Source organism: Panthera onca, chromosome C2 (assembly GCF_046562875.1).
Source record: "Panthera onca isolate mPanOnc1 chromosome C2, mPanOnc1 haplotype 2, whole genome shotgun sequence".
NCBI classification, from domain to species: Eukaryota; Metazoa; Chordata; class Mammalia; order Carnivora; family Felidae; genus Panthera; species Panthera onca.
In genome coordinates, this window is record NC_138347.1 from 18,959,008 (window position 1) to 18,968,393 (window position 9,386).

Consider the following 9,386-nt stretch of genomic DNA (forward strand, 5'->3'; position numbering starts at 1 on the left):
GTAACTGAGATTTTTAGCCTGGGTTGGTGTATGCGTTTGTTATAAATAGCACATTAACTGAATAAGAAACATAGGGGGTATACATAGTTCCAGCAGATTTGGAATGAGTTGACTGATTTGCTAGAATTGCTTACAGAATTCAAGGAAACTTACTGACTTACTGTCCCCTGTTTATTAAGAAGGATGCAACCAAACAGCCAGATGAAGAGATACATAGGGTGAGGTGTGGAAGGGTCCTGAGTACGGGAGCTTTTACCTCATGGAGTTGGGGGACACCGTCCTCCTGGTATATGGATACATTCGCTAACCTGGAAAATCTCTGATCCCTGTAGTAAAGGGGTTTTTATGGAGGTTTTGTTAGGTAGGTATGACTAAAGAAATCATTGGCCATTGATGATTAACTCAATCTCCAGCCCCTCACCCCTCTGGAGGTGTGAGGCGGGGCTGAAAGTTCTATCTAACCCTCTAATCATGCCCAGGTCCTTCTGGTGACCAGCCCCCAATCTGAAGCTATCTGGGAGCCCCCAGCCACTAGACATCTCATTAGCATTCAAAAGACACTCACCGTTCCAGAGATCCCAAGGGTCTTAGAAGCTTTTGTGTTAGGAAACTGGGACTAAGATCAAATATCATAACAAAAGATGCTGCTATCAGCCCATCACTCGGGAAATTACAAGGATTTTAGGAGCTCTGTACAGGAATCAGGGATGGAGACCAAATATATATGTCTTATTATATCACAATATCACGCTATACAGTCTAGTAATTATGCTTCTTGGAATTTATCCAAAGGAGCTGAAAAACTTATGTCCACACAAAAACCTGCTCATGGATGGTTGGAACAGCTTTATCCATAATTGTCAAAACTGGGAACCAATCAAGATGTTCTTCAGTAGGTGAATGGATAAATAACCTATAGTACATGCAGACAGTGGAATACTATTCAGAGCTAAAAAAGAAATGAATCCATGAAAAGAACTGGAGGAACCTTAAATGCAGATCACAAAGTGAAAGAAGCCAATATCCCCAATGGCTACATCTGGTATGATTCTGACTATATGACATTCTGGAAAAGTCAAAAGTATGGAGGCAGTAAAAATCAGTGGTTTTCAGGGATTAGGGGAGACAGAGGGATGGATAGGTGGAATACAGAAGATTTTTTAGGGTAGTGAAGCTACCTACCCTACAGCGGTGAATACATATCAACATATATTTGTCCAAACCCACCCATAGAGTATACAACACCAAGAGTGAACCGTAATGCAAACTGTGGACTCTGGGTGATCGTGATGTGTCAGTGTAGGTTTATGAATTTAACCAACGTATCATTCTGGTGGGGGATGCTGATATTGGGGGAGGGTATGTGGGAAATCTCTGTGACCTTCTGCTTAATTTTGCTGGGAACCTAAAATTGCTCTAAAAAAAACCCCCAAAATCTAGCAAAATTAAAACAAACCAAAAGAAGACCTAGAGAAAGATCACAGAAAAGAGCAGTCAAAAAAGAGTGAGAGGAAATGGGAGAGAATTAGGAGCAAAGGTGTTTACAGCGTCACATGCCAAAAGAAGAGGACTGAGAATTTCTCCTGCAGTTAGCAATTATGAGGGCATTGACCCCTTGGACAACAGAGAAAGCAAGCCTCCACCCAACTTTTAGAAAAAATGTAGACACTTGTGTTCCATACTTAACAAGGTATAAAACTAGGGCATGGGATAGAAACAAATACTGACGTGATTACAAACATCAGCGGCCGGATGCTGGAAGGAATAGCAGTGGTTAATACTGCACAGTTAGTGCTTGGGAGCTGGTTTCATTATCTCCCTGATGGCAAGAATCCCTGCCCTGAGGCAGCATGGGGCGTTTGTCAGGAGGCCTGGAGGGGAAACACAGGAGTCCCTCAACCTCCCTTCTATTCTCCGTGCTCCTACTGGGCTCCCCCTCTCCCCACGTGTCATAATCCCTCTTACTATGACACTATAAACAGTTTTGTCAGGCCAGCATCCATGGGGACTTGGTGCTTTGGGACATCTTACCATTGTTTGTTCTTTCCACCCACCCTCATTCTGAATTCAAGGGAAAGTTGAGGAGGTGTGGAGGCAGTGGAGAGAAGGCTGGGTTTAAATTGAGTGACTTCTCACAACATCTCAGATTTGGTATTTCTGTGTTGGATGGGTTATTTTTCTTCATGGGTGTGGAGAAGATGCTGGAAAGTGTGCCCACACTCTGCAATTTAGAGAAAAGAAGGGGGAAAAAAAGTCTTTCGCTTCCTGAACCACATAGATTCCCAAGTGTCTCTCCTATAAATTTTAAACTGTGGGTAGAATTTAAGGTCTTTAACTAATGGGATTCTTAGGACTTGTCCCTCAATTATTATCTCCTCAGATCACTTTCTGGAATAAGCCTCATTCGACATTCCATTCTGATATGTATATAAGCACACTCATGGCTTGTGTTCAAACCACATCCCTTTCCAGCCAGATAAACCTATTCAGAGAAACCCACAGTGTTTCCCCAGCATGCAGCCTTCATTACTGTCCCAAAGTGACGTCTTTCTTCAGGTACATTATAACAAAACTTTCTTCCAAGAAAAACAAACAAAAACCTCTCACTAGCCTCACCTGGTTCTAATTACTACAAGCAGGAATATCTTTCACATTCTTTACTCTCATATAATTTAACATCACTAAGGTGGTTCTACATATCAATTAAATGAAGTTCATCGGCAATCAGTAAATTATTAATGCTTTCATTTTTAAAAGCACATTATCAACTCAATGGTTGGCTTCTTTATTGAATGACAATTAGCAATTTTATAAAGAATTAGATAATATAAAAATGGTATTTTTTTTGTACATGAAATTTCCTTGGGGGAGGAGCTAGCATCTAACAAACATTTGCTAGGATCAGTGAAGAAGGGACAGGCACCAATTAGTCTAGAAGCATGGAATCATAACACCTACAACTTGGGGAGAACTTAGAGATAATTCGCAGCTCTGTTCCGCCCTCCGTTCTCCCCTTTCTCATGTCACAGTTAAAGATGATAGATAATGAGACCCAAACGGTGAAATGACTTACTCAAGGTCACATGGCTAGATAAGAAACGAGCCAGGCCTGGAAGGGACCCTAGTGATATTTTGGGGTGGAGTCCCCAAAATGGATCCTCTGCATTGGCTGGGAATAGGTTTGCCTTTCTGTATACACCTTGACCCAAACTATTACCTGATTTTCCCCCATGGATCCCTTGCCTGGGATGACGACACTTAACGTGTCCTAATTAAAGAGAGAGTGGGGAAGGTAAGAACTCTCCATTGTGTTGCAGGGAACTCTGCCATCTCACTCAACATCTTGGATCTGGGGCAATACAGCCCAGAAGAGAGGATACTGAAAGAATTTGGGCAAGATTCAATGATTCCTCCATTTGGTCACTGCTTTCCAGAACACTCCTAACGATAATGATACTGTATTAATTGTTCACATTTATTAAGCACTACTTATGCCTGGCACTGTGCAAAGCCCATCATAGGTGTCACCTAATAAACAACTTTGGGAAGAGGGGCTATTATTATCTTATAGATTGGAAGAAAGACTTAAGAAAACTAAGTCCCCGATTCAGGACTAGACCGCTACGAAATAATTGAGCCGGGTTTACACCCAAGTTATTTGGACTTCCGAGACCCATGTTCTTAACTGCTAAGGTATCTGAAAAGATGGACTCCAGTGGAATGTGTTTCTCTCTTTTCCTAGGATGGAAAAAAAAAAAAAAAGATATTATCATGGCTATTATCACGTAATCTCTATCATGATAATGGCATCTTCATGTGTTTGATTTCTGTTTGAGATTTTGCATGTTCTCCACAACAACCCAGTGACGGAGCTGGGGAGAGGTAAAATTATGCATATCTCTAACTGACAGATATCAGTCTGAACTTGAGAAACTCCAGATGCCAAGTCAATGGAAATATCTCATTTTTCTGTATGGTTAACATTCAGGGTAACCTGGGTGACCAGCTGGGTAGGTGTAAGCAGCCTGGCTACATGGGAAGCACGTTGTTGAAAGCGTGACTGGCTATGATAGGGTCCTACCTATGTCTTGTTCTTAAAGGAGGCCTAGAGACTTAGCAACCTGCCCACACAGGTACTGACCCCAAAAGATCTGTCTCCAAAGGCCCTGCTATTCCCCATTCCCTTGCTTCAGCCATTTTGCGTAATGTTTTTATTCATTTTTGAGAGAGTGAGAGTGAGAGCGAGAGGAAAAGAGAGAGAGAGGAGAGGACAGAGAGAGAGAATCCCAAGCAGGCTCCACACTGTCAGTGCAAAGCCCAACGCGGGTTCAAACCCACAAAACGCGGGATCATGACCTGAGCCGAAACTAAGAGTCAGACCCTAGGTGCCCCACTATTGTTCATATTCTAATGACCCTAAACATGTCTCCAGCTTAGATCTCTCAAAGTCCAGATCAGTTTTCTCTCTTTTTAGAACATCTGTACATAGATGGGCCACACAAAATCAATTTAAGTTGATTTTAAAAATGTGAAGTTAAAATCGAGTCCAATACTGAGCCGATTTCATTGATTCTTCACCCCATCTCATTTTTCTCCTTTTTAAAAAAAATTTTTTTTAATGTTTATTTATTCTTGAGACAGAGACAGAGCGTGAACAGGGGAGGGGCAGAGAGAGAGGGAGACACAGAATCCGAAACAGGCTCCAGGCTCTGACTCAGCACAGAGTCTGATGCGGGGCTCGAACCTACAAACTGTGAGATCATGACCTGAGCCGAAGTCGGATGCTTAACCGACTGAGCCACCCAGGCGTTCCCCCCCCACACTTTTTTTTTTTTGTTGTTACCTTCCTCCTTCTCTTCCAACCTTTGTGTCTTCCCATTACCTACTATGAAATCAACATCTACTAGAGGCCAACCACTGTGCTAATGGTAGGGGACACAATGAGGCACAGTAACTGACAGTGCCTCGTCTCTGGAGATGTAGGTGGGGGAGACAGACCTCAATCAGGCAAAGCGAGCTTGCACTCTAGGGGAGCTATTAACTAGGGTTTGGCTGGTTGGGGTCAAGCTTCTCTGAAGAAGTGGCACTTAGCCTGAAATCTGAAGCAAGTAGGAGAAGACAAGTGGAAAGAACAGTCTATGATGAGGAACCAGCATGTGCAAAGGTGGGCAGGTGGGGCTGTATGTAGCACTACGCTTGAGAGGGAAAATGATGGAGACCCTGGAGTTCCCGCTGCTTAAATCCTTCAATGGCTTCCAGCAGCTTTCAGAATAAAAGGAGAATTTCCAACAGGGAAGGAAGCCCTGTGTTTGTCATCATGCTGCCCCAGGGACTTTGCATACCCTATTCCCTCTTTGCACTTGGGTCTTCATTCTTTGTCCTCCCTGTCCCCCCCCCTCCCCCCCCGCCGCCAACTTTGGTATTCTCTAGCATTTATTAAATATATTCCGAATATTGGGCACCATGCTAAGCTCTTTTCATTTTGTCTATTTTGACTCTCGTAACAATCATATTAAATAAGGAGATCTGTTATGTCCATTTTACAGGTGAGGTCACTGCTATGGAGAAATTGAGTGGCAGGCCCCGAATCATGACTGGGATTCTGTGGGTGGTAAGGTGAGCTTTGGGACAGCGCCCGGCTCACTCCAGCCTCAATTTGCTTAACCATTATGTGCACTGCTTCCCATATGCTTCCCTCTCACGCGGTCAAAGCCCACTTATTTTTCTGTCTCTGCTAAAATGCAGTTTCCTTAGGAAACTTCCCTGCCCTTCCTGATTGGATCAAATCCTACCATTGCAAGCTCTCATTACCCCCTTCCTCTCCGGCATCCCAGTTGGGATATTAAACTCAATTAGTCATAACCAGTCACCAGTAGTAGACTGTGGACCCCATGAAGGCAGAAGTTTGTCTAATTTTTAGTTCACTATTATAGTCTCTTTTACCAAAAAAGGGCTTGTCAGCTATTAAATGCTCAATAAGTATTTGGCTACTAGAGGAACATACAGATCGATAAATGTTTGACGAGAATGTGATTGTACTGTAAGTTTTTTTTTTAACCTAATAACTTAGTTTCTTTAGGCTGCTATAACGAAGTACAGATACCAGGTGGCTTACAAACAACAGAAATCTATTTCTCACATTCTGGGGGCCAGAAGCCTAAGATCGGGGTGTCGGCATGATCAGCTTTTAGCAAGGGTCCTCCTCTGGGTTGCAGACAGCCAACTTTTCATGGTATCCTCACGTGGCAGAATGAGAGCTGGTTGCTTCTCTGGCCTCTTTTTATATATATGTACATAGATGGGCCACACAAAATCAATTTCAGTTGATTTTAAAAATGTGAAATTAAAATCGAGTTTAAAATTGAGCTGATTTCATTGATTCTTCACCCCATCTCATTTTTCTCCTTTTTTAAAAAAAATTCTTTTTAATGTTTATTTATTCTTGAGACAGAAACAGAGCATGAACAGGGGAGGGGCAGAGAGAGAGGGAGACACAGAATCCGAAACAGGTTCCAGGATCTGACTCAGCACAGAGTCCGACGCGGGGCTCGAACCTACAAACTGTGAGATCATGACCTGAGCCGAAGTCGGACGCTTAACCGACTGAGCCACCCAGGCGCACCCCCCCCCACTTTTTTTTTATGCCTTCCTCCTTCTCTTCCAACCTTTCTGTCTTCCCATTACCTATTAATGGTATTAATCCCCTTCATGAGGGTTCCGCCCTTATGACGTAATCCCCTTCCAAAGGCTCCACCTCCAAAATGCCATCACATTCGGATTGGGGCTTCAACATATAAATTTGTGGGAACACAAACATTCAGTCCATAGCACCTAACAGTATCTTTTTCAAGTCACTGGTACTTTTAAGCTTCAGTATCTCCATATGCCCATCTCATTGCCCAGTGCTCTATTTTCATTATCTCCTTCGATTGCACACTGGAGGAAGTGAGGGTAGGAGTGAGGTCCAAAACATTGACACAGGCCACCCAGTTGGCCAGTGGCAGAACAAAAGATGGTTCCATGTCTGCCTGCGTCTAAAGCCATTACAACACTGCCATGTGACCTCCGCTCTTGTGACCATCTTTGCGAGTAACCAGTCTACTGCAGCAGCATTACTTATGGCGCCTTTGCATTTATTGTAGGGATTTCATAATTATTTGATGGATTCATATTTCGTTTACTTTGAGGTGGGTCTGATTTTTTTAACAGCACAAAGTATGATACACATTCTTTTTTTTATTAAAAAAAATTTTTTTAATGTTTATTTTTGAGAGCGAGAGAGACTGAGCGTGAGCGGGGGAGGGGCAGAGAGCGAGGGAGACACAGAATCCGAAGCAGGCTCCGGGCTCCGAGCTGCCAGCCCAGAGCCTGACACGGGGCTTGAACTCATGAACCGTGAGATCATGATCTGAGCCGAAGTTGGACGCTCAACCACCCAGGTGCCCCTATGATACACATTTTTATGTACCTGTCTCCAAAGGTCCCGCTATTATTATTGTCTGTTACCTCAAGGTAGTTGTGTGTAAAAAATTCGGAAGTTTTTGGCTCATGGCCAAACTGACAATGGCAATATTTGAGTTTTTAGTAGTAGAGTCTCTTACCTGCTTATTTGCCAAGAGAGTATTTCTGCCATTGAACCAAAAAAGAAAAACGTGACTTAAAAGTATTCTTTGGGGGCACCTGGGTGGCTCAGTCGGTTGAGTGTCCACCTCTTGATTTTGGCTCGGGTCATAATCCCAGGGTCATGGGATCGAACCCTGTGTTGGGCTCCACACTGAGCATGGAGCCTGCTTGAGATTTGCTCGCTCTCTCTCTCTCTCTGTGCTCCTCTACCCTACTTATGTGCAAGCTCTCTCTCTCTCTCTCTCTCTCTCTCTCTCTCAAATAAATTTAAAAAATTAAAGCATTCTTTGCATTTCGGTTAATTTTTCTTGAATTACAGATAGAAAAAGATAGAAGCCACTGCAGCCCTTTGTCTTTAGCCCTAGTCCTCAAGCCCTCTTTTGAATTTTTTTTAATGTTTATTTACTTTTGAGGGAGAGAGAGAGACAGAGAGACAGGGAGAGCACGCTCTCGCACACAAGTTGGGGAGGGACAGAGAGAGAAGGAGACGCGGAATCCGAAGCAGGCTCCAGGCTCCGACCTGTCAGCGCAGAGCCCGCCGTGGGGGCTAGAACTCTCAGAGAGCAAGATCATGACCTGGGCCGAAGTTGGACGCTCAACCGACTGAGCCACCCAGGCGCCCCTCAAGGCCCTCCTCTGAAGTACGGAGTTCAGTATGTCCTCCAACATAAGGCAGATAAGTAGAAGTGCGTGTAGCAAACGGACTGTTTATTATTTATTTGGTGTTTATATCCCGAACATATTTTAATGTTTTGCATAATCAAGTTCTTAATGCTATACTTAGCATTCGATACTCAAAACAACTTTTCCTACCAGCATCTCAACTGTGTTCTTTCATCTTTAAGATCTTTGGGAGAGGGTTGGAGAACACAAATGAACTTGATGTACCTTGCTCTGGCAAAAACTGGATGAGGTGGACAAGGAACAGAATGATGCCTTTTTGCTCCCAAAGATTTAAGAATCCACTGTGTTCTTGGATCCATCCTCTTTAAACCAGGTGGATAGTGTTAGTCTTTCCAGAATGCTTTTTTTTTTTTTTTTTTTTTTTGGCCCTGATGAAAAGTAGCTCAAATTAACCTTTAGTTTTGCCACTAAAAACACTGTAAGTGACAACATTCTGTCCACCATGTAAGCCAAGGTTTATGTTTCTTTGGAAAAGTCAAGAGAGGGCATATTTTCTCATATGATAGGCTTTAAAACTCTGTCATCTCACCGAATTTTTAAGGCTTGCCTTGTGCCTTATAGATGTAAATACTCCTGCGAATTAGAACACTCTGCGAAAATATTTTTTTTCCTGGAAGTGTAATACTATAAAGAAAGCCAGGCTGTTGGTTCCCTGAAGGGCTAGGAATCATCTCAGGTGCAGAAGTTCAAATGCTTGTCTGCTGGCTTGGAGCCAGTGAACACAATGGCTGGCAACAGTGGAGACTTTGAAAATGCCCCGTGGGGAGGGATGCTGTTTAGCAAGCAGCATGCCGGATTAGAGTCCTGGTGGTAGGAGTGGCCATCCTCATCAGTCCTTCCTAGGATAGGGACTAAACATCCTGGAGTACTGAAAATCAGAAGTGAGGATATACTGGTCATTCCAGAAGTAACATCTCTGTTTCCTAGAGACACTCTTAGATGAGCCACCTAATGCCTCTGGAACCTCAGTTCCTAATATATAGAAAATGGGTCTGAGGTAGGATTTTATTTTTTTTTATTAAAAAAATTTTTTTTAACATTTATTCATTTTTGAGAGACAGAGAGAGACAGAGCATGAG